The sequence below is a fragment of the Cupressus sempervirens genome, chromosome 4, assembly GCF_028749045.1.
Source record: "Cupressus sempervirens isolate cs-2001-9-10 chromosome 4, ASM2874904v1, whole genome shotgun sequence".
Classification (NCBI taxonomy): Eukaryota; Viridiplantae; Streptophyta; class Pinopsida; order Cupressales; family Cupressaceae; genus Cupressus; species Cupressus sempervirens.
The window spans coordinates 750,114,676-750,125,802 of NC_143121.1; positions in this window are offsets into that span (position 1 = coordinate 750,114,676).

Consider the following 11,127-nt stretch of genomic DNA (forward strand, 5'->3'; position numbering starts at 1 on the left):
TTTAAATACCTAGCCACTCTTTCTGGTTCCTCCTTTTGTTTCTTTTCCTTGAGAGTTAACCTATGAAACTCCTTTGTATAGGCATTCACATCCATTTCTTATTGCTTTAAGCTTTGTAGCTTCTTGAACAACTACACCTCGTGATCTGTAGGCAAAAATTGTGCCTTGATTTTTGCCTTCATCACTTCCCATGAAGAAATCAGAATTTTATTATTTTGTATCCTTTCTCCTTGAACATAATTTCACCATGAGAGAGTGGATCCTCTTAACTTTCCTTTTGTAATCCTTACCCTATTATTCTTTGGAACTTCATTCAAACCGAAGTGTTTTGTGATTGCTTCAATCCATTCGATCACTTCCTCACTATTGAGACTACCTCCATATGTAGGTAGCCTATCAGTAACATCTCCTTTTATTGACTTTAAAGCATTAATGAATACCTTTTAATCTATAGGCAATTCCATTGGTGGATCTTGGTGTTGTTCTCCTTCTTCATCTACATTGGCACCTTCTTCCATGTCATTCTCCTTATCCTTGTCACTAGACTCCTTCTTGAACTCCTTCAACTTCTCTTCTAGATGTTCCTCCATCATCTTTTTGATGGTATCTAGAGTCATACTTTTCAAAGACATTATGTGAGCCTCATCTTTAGCCTCTGATTCTTCTACAAACATACACTCCCCAACAAGACCTTGTCTCGCTCTGATACCAATATGATGAGGAGAAATCAAGAATAAAGTCTATAATTGCTTCAGTATGAGATGGAAAGGAGAAACTAGAGAAAACTACAACGATGTCATGAGATGAATGACAAAAACTTCAAACATGAACAACACCTTATAGTTTGTATCCATTCATTTATGACAAGCACATAGAGATGCTACCACACGTGTGCCACCTCTATTTGCGGCCAATTCCTACACTCAACCAAAAGCAAAGTATGGTACATTCTTCCTACCTGTTCTTCAACATGTGCTGACCTATTCACATAAAGATTACACAAGCAGGAGACATGATGTGTCAAAATATTTTCTAGGTGGCAATTCAATAACCTATCACCTATCTACAAAGATCTCATTAGACACAAAGAAGTGCTCAAAGTTTTATTTCATTCAACCAATGGATAAATCAATATAAAATGAAAATTTAAAATTTAAAATATTGGGACTGCACAGACAAAGATTAAACAAAAATAATAATAATAACAATTGCAGGTAAACCAATATTTTCTAATCTCTTATTTCATTCCACAAAACATGAACAATATCATTCAACTTCTTGCTTAGTCTTCTTCCCACCAGAAAAAAGAAAAATCATACTCTCCTAGAGGTTTTGGAGAGAATATATAAACAATTAAAAATTATTTTTGGCAACCACCAAACTCATAAAGGTTTTATTTAATCCTTTACTAAAGTCATGACAAAATATTAAAACACCCATAAACATTATTCCTTTGCCCAGCACCTATAGCTGCTCCTGCAGTACCAGAACTTGAAGAAACACAAAGTGCCAATCACACATTCTCTCGATCTACCAGTGGAGAAGCTAGAAGTGAGAGAACTGAAGAGCATCAGAGTGAGTGTGAATCCGTAAGCTCTCTTTCATCAAATTTTGTCTCCAACCCAACCAAAAAAGAGTTGACCAGCAAAGGCCCCGCATAGGGCTATTCCATTAACGAGGGCTTTTATCTCGATGGGTAACAAGAACTTGTGTGTATTGGCACTATAATAGATGTTTCCCAGTAGATTGGAAATGGGTAGGATGCAGAAGAGATCGTAGGCATCCATGAAAAATCCCATTCCTACGATAAATATCACACTGAAATTATACAGCTGTGTGCGCGCCGAGTCTAGTGTAGAAAGAACCCTGATCGGCATGTTTTTTTCAAATCCAAACTCTCTGAACTAAAAATTCATAATTTCCATCTTGGTGAAGTTCCAAGGCTTATTAGGGATCAACTCTTGTTCAGTACGAAAGAAACAAAGCCTTTAACAAAGCCTGAATTGTGACCAAATTTAATAGAACGAATACCCTCAAAAAGATTATTAATCAAAAAGGTTACATGAAAGTTGAACCTTCCTCATGTTTTCAACAAATCCTTATGCATCTTTGATGAACCCAATGTGTTATAATATACATGGCCAGAGGTCACTGTTCTACCATCCCTTGTTTGGTTTTATTTTTTTCCTTGTAGTCCTAGATGTGCAGAGATATCAGGGGTAAAATGGTAGGCTGTAAGTCCAGAGGATTTCCCATCTGACTTCCACTCGATTTCTACCTTTTTGTAGAATAGCTACTCCTCTCTGGAGGACAAGGATGATATGAAAGAGTTCTCATGAACTTCCTCTCATGGGATGTTCGAGGTCTTACAGACCTCCCCAGAAAGTTCTATGTCTGGGATACCCATCATAGACTTGAGAATTTAGATTTTCTTTGCCTGCAAGAAGTTAAGATTTTTGGTTTCATGCTTTCTGCTACATGCCGCATCATTTGGTAGGATAGCATTATGTTTTCTTCTCAGCATGAAGCTGGCAGAGGTGGTGTAGTTACTCTCCTGTCACCTCATCTTCATTTTTCTATTATCTCGTACGGTTCTGACCCCACACACCGTATTATTTGGCTTTTTCTTTCCATTAACAATCATTCTTTTGGAGTCATTAATGTTTATGCCTCCAATGATGCTATGGAAAGGGCTCACATGTGGGTTTGGTTTGCTGACAACTTGCCGCCAGCTACTTGGGTCCTGTGTGGAGACTTCAATATGGTTGAAGTGGCCTTTGACAAAGATGGCATTCTGCCTTTTCGTTGGATAGCTAGGGAAAGAGAAGCATGGTTTTACATGCAACATAAATTGGGTCTTTTTGATCCCAATACAAACCGCCGCCATGGTAGTGGGGCCTGGCACACTTGGTCCAATTTTTGAGCCAGTCCTGACCACATTTTGAAACATTTTGATTGTGCTATGATCTTGGGGCAATCTTTTTTCTCCTTTTCTGAAGATCATGATTTACCTATCATTCCCCTAATAGATGTGACATTGTCAGACCAATATCCCATTTATTTTGGCATTTTTTGGCAAACAGTTGTCCCCAAAGTGGCCAAGTCTCAATTATTCCTCAACACGTCTGTGTTGTTGCATACTTCCACCATCTCCCACATCCAATGTGTCTAGAATTTGGAACCACTTCTGCATTCCCATTGAGGTTGGATTTAATAGTGGAATGATGCCATTACCAGAATGGCTCAATTTTTGCACATCTACGGGTGTCAATTAGCAATCTTTAGAAAACGGTCTTATGAAGCCAACACCCTTGCCCTCAAAAAAGCCTCTGAAGCTCTCACCATCAACCCCTTTGATGTGGATTTACAAATTCAACTTACCAAGCTTCACCATGATAAGAAAATTGCTGATAACTATGCTGCCCGAGGAACCCAAATCAAAGCCCATCTCCATTGGTTGGAGGTTGATGACAAAGCCTCGAAGGAGTTCTTGCAGGGTCTCCGAGCCCATCATACCAATGTTGGGATTAAAAAGATAAAATAGGGAATTGATGTTCTTTCTAGTCTACCCGACATCCTGCAAGCATTTGTTCTTCACTGTGAGAACGTCTTTGCTTCGCAGGGCAATTTGGTTGCTCAGGAGAAGGCTCTTAGAAAGTGTATTTTTGTTACTCCAAACTACGTCGCGGTTGAGCAACGTGCTTTTTGTAAGCAACTTCTTTCCCTCTAAGACCTGAAAGAGGCAGTTTACTCCATGGCAGATGACAAATCCCCTGGGTGTGATGGATTTCCTTGTGAATTTTACAAACATCTTTGGGAGAAAATTGGTCCTGATCTGCACAAAGTCTATCTTGAAGCATATCATTCTAAAATCTTAGGAGCGATCATAAATAAAGGCAATATTAAATTCATACCTAAAGCTAGTGATCCTAAGGACATATGCAACTGGAGGCCCATCACCCTCCTAAATGTGTCTTGGAAGATCATTGCCAAGGTGCTCTCTCTCAAAATCTGCCATATGCTACCTTTAATTGTGCGGCCTGAACAAACTGGCTTCATCAAATCTAGATATATTCTTGACAACATCATTGCTATCTGGGAAGGTATGGAATGGGCCCGTAAGTCCGAGTAGTAGGCTATCTTTTTAAAGATAGATTTTGCTAAAGCCTATGATCGCATTGAATGACCTTTCATTTTGGTTATGGTTCAGGCTCTAGGTTTTGGTCCCAATTTCCTTTAGTCCATGGAGATGCTCTTTGGTGATGCTAATGCTTGCATCACCATCAATAATTCACAATCTAAAGCTTTTGGACTTTTTTGCTCCATCAAGAAAGGTTGTCCGCTAGCTCCAGTGCTTTATGTCCTTGCTGTTGAAGGTTTTGGTTATTTACTTGCTCACTCTGTGTCTTCTGGACTGGTTCGTGGCATTTCCTTGCCTGATTCTTACTCCCAGTTAGTCAATGGTCATTTTGTTGATGATTCTTTTCTTACTCTTCTTGAAGATGAAGAAAACATCAAAAATGCTTTAAATTGTTTGGACACTTTTTGTCAAGCCTCTGGCTCTGCCATTCAATGGCATAAAATACTCTGTTACTGCCAGTCTTTCTTGCCAGCTCCACCTTGGCTCAACCAGTTTCAATGGAAATGGGTTACTCATGAAGAAATCTTTCGCTTTCTTGGCATTCCCTTTACTTTCCAGGCTTCCCCTATGGAACTTTGGAATCTTGTGCTTACAAAGATTAGCAAAAAGCTTGATTATTGGATCACTAAGCCGTTTTCTCTTACTGGTAAATTCTAGATTTGTTCTAAGATTCTGGCTACCACCCATGTGTACTATTCTTCCTATTGGGCTCCCTCCAAAGCTTCGTATCTCAAACTAGAACATTTTCTCAGAGATTTTCTTTGGGCCTCTCGTTCTGACCATCATGGTTTTCACAGAGTTGCTTGGGATTTTTTTTGTCTCCCAAGGGAATCTGGGGGTCTCGGCCTAATTTCCAGTCAGAAGCAAGGCCTTGCCCTCTGTGCTAAATGGATTATTAGAGCTATTTCTAGACATGAAGCCTGGAAGATACTTGTAAGGCATTTCATTTCTTTCAGCTTCCCTATTAACAGACCGGCATGGAAGGGGATTGGTTTTCAAACCCTTCTCACTATGCGTGAACTAGTGGTCATACAAGGCTCTTTTGTTATAACAAGCATCTAGAAAGCCTGGGAAGCTGTTAAACCTTGGTTTTGTTGGGTTGGTGATGAGTTTTGCAATGGGCTATCATTAAATCAACAAAACATTTGGTGATCTCCCCTGTTTGCCATCCAAGGTACTCCTCTTGCTAAGACTCAAGGTGCCAGTGCTTTGCATTTCTTTAAACATGGCATCCACACTACCAAGGATATTTTTTCAAGAGTCACCATGAATTTTAGGTCATGGGAGGATATGCAAGTTCAGTACTGCCTTGTTAGTTCTGATCGCCAGACTTATGACCTTTTTTTGTCTTCCATCCCTAGCACACTTAGTTCATAAAGTGGGGATTCATTCTATTCATCCTTGGTGGCATGATTGGAAGTGGTATCCTGCCACTCCATTTACCAATTATATGCCCAATATGGGGTATAGATGGCTTTTGCCCCACCTTCCAATGATGAACACGCTTAATCAATGATGGCATTTGCAATCTTTTCTTTCTCAATGGAGAAAATGTTTCGACACCATTTGGAGTGCCATTACAGAACCTAAGATTGCCCACTTTGCTTGGTGCCTTGCCTTCCAAGGTTTTCCCCTAGGGCCTCAGCTCAAGCACATTGGGGTTCCTGATCCTAGATGCCCCTTCTATGGTCAACTTGAGTCCTTTTTGCAATTTTTTGGTTTTGCAAGCATGCTCAAAATTATTGGCACTAGATTCATGATTTTTTCAAGCCTTTCAGGCCTGAACCTTTTTCATGGCACATGATTCTGCTGGGTGATTCCCCCAAAATTCCTCGGAAGTTCTCCTAGATTTGGCATACCTTTAGGATGGAAATTATGTTTTCTCTGTGGAAAGATAGGAATGTAGTTTTATTCACTCACAATTTTTTGGATGTTAACATTGCAATGTACACTAAGGCATGCATTTGTAACAATGTCATTATGCAGATACAGGTGCAAGCTAATAAATTTTCCCTGGAAGTTGCGCACTTACAGGAATTGTTAAATCATTGGGGCAATGCTCCATGCACCATTGCCAAAGTGCCTCCGGATGCCTCGGTCGATGCCTCTTTGTCTCGCGATCACCGTTCCTGATGCTAGTCCTCTAGCCGCCATTCAAATACGTCGCGCTCCTAGTGGTGGACATGGCGATTGGAGCCACCGCTCCGCTTCCCCATCGCGTGGTGGTTCTGGCTGGTCCCTTGCTCCTCCCCCTGGGTGGGTTTCTGGCCGGTCCCCGACTCTTCCCCTTGGATGGGTGCACTCTGGCAAGTTTCCTGGGCTGGCCTTGGTAATTTCTCCTCCATGGCCAGATAAGAAGGATGCGGAGACTGCGACTACGCCAGATCTTGTTGATGCTACTAATGGTTAGACTGTTCCTAGTCCGCCTCATAATCCCACTGATGTGTGGGGATTTCCTGATAAAGATGATCCTCCTCCCTCTGCTGGTACTGCCTTGGCAGCCTGAGGTTGTTAAATTTTTTTTTTTTTGATGAATACTTAATAGATTCTGGCTAAGGCCATGTTGTTTTTTCCAGCTTCGGCCATGTGAACTCATTCGCGGGGTGATCTTGTATCCCCCGGCCCCTTTTTTGTGAATTGTACTCTTAGTAAATTTTATTAATTAAAAAGGACTATTCATCAAAAAGAATACTTAGAGATATGTTTTTTTTTGGGATGTCCTAAGAATATTTAGAAAGATACTGTTTTAAATTATATTGATTTTATTAGAAAATGAAATTCATAACTGCAAGGAAGTTCATTTGAATTTGTTCAGAACAGGGAAAATGCAGGGAAGGGATAGCTTTGTGGGGTGCCATCAGGAACATGCTTCAAAGCATCGCTTGCACAAAATATTTATAGATAGATGCGGTACAGTGTGATGAATAGGTTTTGGACTTTAATAACGATGGAAACTGATTAGTTGGAAAATGAGCAATGAATGTATCCTAAGAAATTGTCATCACAATTCTTTCTAGACAAAAACCCTTAGCAGAGTGTTGCAATTTTTTAAAACTAATTTATATTCAAAAAATTATAATTATAAATATGAAGTTATTGAAGTAGGTGAAGTAAAAAATTGGGTCACCAAAGAAGGTACAATTTATGTTTTCTAGATTGATTTGTTTGCTGTTAGGTGGATATCAAATCGGTTGGATGTTCATATTAGTATGTGAGAGTGGTGGAGCATTCTATTGATATATATGTTTGATAATTTCTACATTGATTTTTTCAGATTATTGTAATGAATGAATTAAACTAGAATTATATATTTATATTTATTTTCATTTTTTTAAGCTTTTTTTAATGACATATTTTAATAAATTTATTTGTTGGAAAATTTTATGTTATTGTGTCAAGTTAAATTTGTGTATCAATTTTTTTAAAAAAATTATTTTTTCATGTATTTATTTTTGTTATATCAAGTTTATTTTTAATAAAAAAGGTTTTTTTATAGGCAAGAATCTATAGTACAATGGTAATTTGTTAGCCTCTCAAGCAATGAGGTATATTGAGTTTGAATCTATTCAATCCTAACACATAAATATAATTAATTTCAACAAATACTAATAATAATAATTAATCTAGGCTTCAACCTAGTACCTATTAAAAAAAAGGTTATATTATATTTTTCTATATGTTGTAACATTTTCTACAACTTTCTCTTATATTGACATAACTATTTTAGTCCATGCTTAACTTCATGCAAAAATATCAATTTGACAATGAATCAAACAAAACCTTACAATTCTAAATACCACATTAAATATCAACTCCTACTCATTTGAGACCATCATAAATTTATTTATTGTACACTTTGTGTGTGTGTGTGTGTGTGTGTGTGTGTGTGTGTGTGTGTGAGAGAGAGAGAGAGAGAGAGAGAGAGAGAGAGAGAGAGAGAGAGAGAGAGAGAGAGAGAGAGAGAGAGAGAGAGAGAGAGAGAGAGAGAGAGAGGAATAAATTTTCTATGCATTTATTATCATAGAATCTAAATGTCCATGAAATCATTCTAAAGCATTTCAATGACTACAAAAAATTCTCTTTTCTATCATAAGCATTTCTATGACTATATATCTAGTCTACTAAAGAGGATTGATGAGAGAGAAGATGAATTCTTTTATCTAATAATTTATCTAATGTATTACTAAATACACCTATTCCTTCACAATTTATAAAAAGTAGAATATTCAATGAATTAGAGTGAAGTACTACATGGTCATCTAATTTAAACTTATAGTTGTTATGACTAGGAAACACTACATAGAAGTGACCTAGAACTATACGATTAATGAATCATAATGTTCATAAAATTGATTAAATATTATAATTCATTTTTTTTTCTAAATGAAAATATTTTAGTGTGGAATTAAAGATATGAATCATCATTCATATGAGATCTACATGCATTAAAAAATGCATTTAATTAGTTGTATAGGAAAGATAAGTGCTAGGTTGTGATTTTTTTTATTAGAGTATAGGATATATTTAGTTACTTCAAAATAGTTTACTAATTTAGTTACTTTACAAATTTGATCTATAGTGCCTTTTCCCACTCTAGATACATGCCCATCACCCCTCCCGCCCCCCACCACCCCCCCCCGCCTTATTCATGGTCCTTCAACACCTTGTCTCCTAGTGTTTTGACCCCTTAGTCTCTTCTCTATACCCCTTAGGTTTTGACACCTCTCCTTGTGGGCCATTGGGGGTTCCCTAGCTCTCCTCTATTTTCTATTAACCTATCTTTTTTTGAACCAACCTTTGATGCCCTCCCTTTTACTAAACTTGTGAGGACAAGAGAAAGTGTCTATATTGTTGGCTAGTCTATTGTTCTATCCTTCACAGATAAAGTTCCTAGATTTCATGTCTCTCCCCTCCAAAGAAAAAAGGTCCCTATGTTATTAAGGATAGTACTATTACTATTCATGATGACATTATTGAGGAATTAGTAAATGACCTTGAGTTTTCCTTGGTTGAAAGGTTCCTTCGTTTTAGGTCTTCCATTGACTAGCTAATTAGGAAATGGGCCTACACTACTTAGGCATTGAAAGGAATTGTGAAAATCAATGCTCTAGTTAATAGTTTGTTTATATCCTATTTTTCATTAAGGAGAACTCATTTTTGTTCTTTTCAATGGACCTTGGCCTTTGGGGTCCAAGTCAAAAAAATTCCTTAATGTTAAAAAATTGAAACCTAAGTTTAACATGGATTTAAGAGCAATAGCCCCTAATTGGGTTTGGCTTCTCCATCTCCCCCTAGAGTTTTGAAATAACAACATTTTTAGAGGTATTGCAAAATCACTTGAATCTTTTTTGTCAGTAGATAAAGTTACCCAAACAATGTCCCACCTTCTATTTGCACAGATCTATGTCAGTGTGACAATGAACAAGGTTCTTTCTATGACTATTACTATTGACTCTAAAGTGGGTTCTTATGTTCAACCATTAATTTATGAAAAGAAAAACTGTTTTGTGTAAAATGTAGGAGACTTGGACATGTTGACGTGCTTTTCTTTTTTCTCTTGACAAGAAGGAAGATCCATCAAAAGGTCTTGATAAGAATTCTTTGGGTTTTCTTCTCCCTCCTCTCAAGTTGGTTTCTTCCCCTTTAGTTGTTTCCAAGTCTTAATTGGGGAATGGGTAGCCCCAAGTTCAACAAACCCCTCTAACAATTGGCAACAACATATTTCTTATCCCTACCCTTGACAAAAGATTGGAAATGAGATAGTGAACTACCATTTTCCTTCCTCTATGAAGGAAAGTAGGAATGTTAGTCATTATGCCTCTCTTGCCCCATCAAGAGAGCTCATGTAATTTAGTTATGTTATCAATGTAATCTTCTCAAGTACAAGGGGTCAAAATGGGATTCATGACTCCACCTCTTCTTCCTAGAAGAATAGGCCTTCTTGATATCCTTTGGGATCCTTAGACTAACTCTAAGAATTACCTTTTCAATGAATTTCAATGGACAAAAATTGACAAGAAAAATAAAAATAAATTAAACTAAATGTTTTTAAGGATAGTAGAGTGGTAAAACCTTTTGGCCATGTTGTAGGGCCTAAGATTGTGGGACTATCCTTCCAAGAAAAAAATTGTGGAAGGTGGCCCACAAAGTCTAAATGAGATTTAGAAACTTCTTCAGTTTGTTGATATTTTTGGATTATTATACATTACATAAATTTATTGTAAATGTTTTAGTGGTTAGAATCCTTTCTTGCAATCTAAAGATAATTTATAATCAGTTGAAGAAGCATATAGTTAAATGTACTTTACAATAATTTAAGGTGGAAATTATGCTTATTTAGGAAAAAAATATGGTTAGGGAAGGTCTAGATAAGGTGTTGAAATGTATATTGGAAAAGGGCCCCTTGGTTATCTAGGGACTCCCAAGGAGCTTCAAGTGGGACAGCTATTATTTGTAATGTGATTAAGTTGTCAAGTACTCTTTTATACTCTTATGATAATTTTGTCATTATTTCTTGCCATGACCTATATAGGATGGTATTAGAACATTGTTAATGTCTACATCCCTAATAATAGAGGTTAAGGGAAACAATTCAAGGAGTCTTTATCTAAAATTATGAGAAGTAGGATTAATATAAAATAAATGATGGTAGGTTACTCTAGTGCCCCCCTTTACCCTTTAGAAAAACTAGGAGAAAATGAAGTTTTCTCAGAAAACATGGTGGGTTCAATGGGAGTTATATCTAAACATGACTTATAGACCTACTCAAAGAGGGGCTAAATTTACAAGGACTATTAGGAGATAGGGTAAGGGCCTCATTCAGGTTAGGATTGGCCAATTCACTATATCCTCTAATTATAACAAAACTGATGAATTGCAACTAGAAGCTAAACCTATACTAGATCTGATCACAATGCTATTTTCATGGATTATAAAGAAGGAAAAAAGAATTGTTGGGTCCTTTAGATTTGAAAATATGTGGATAT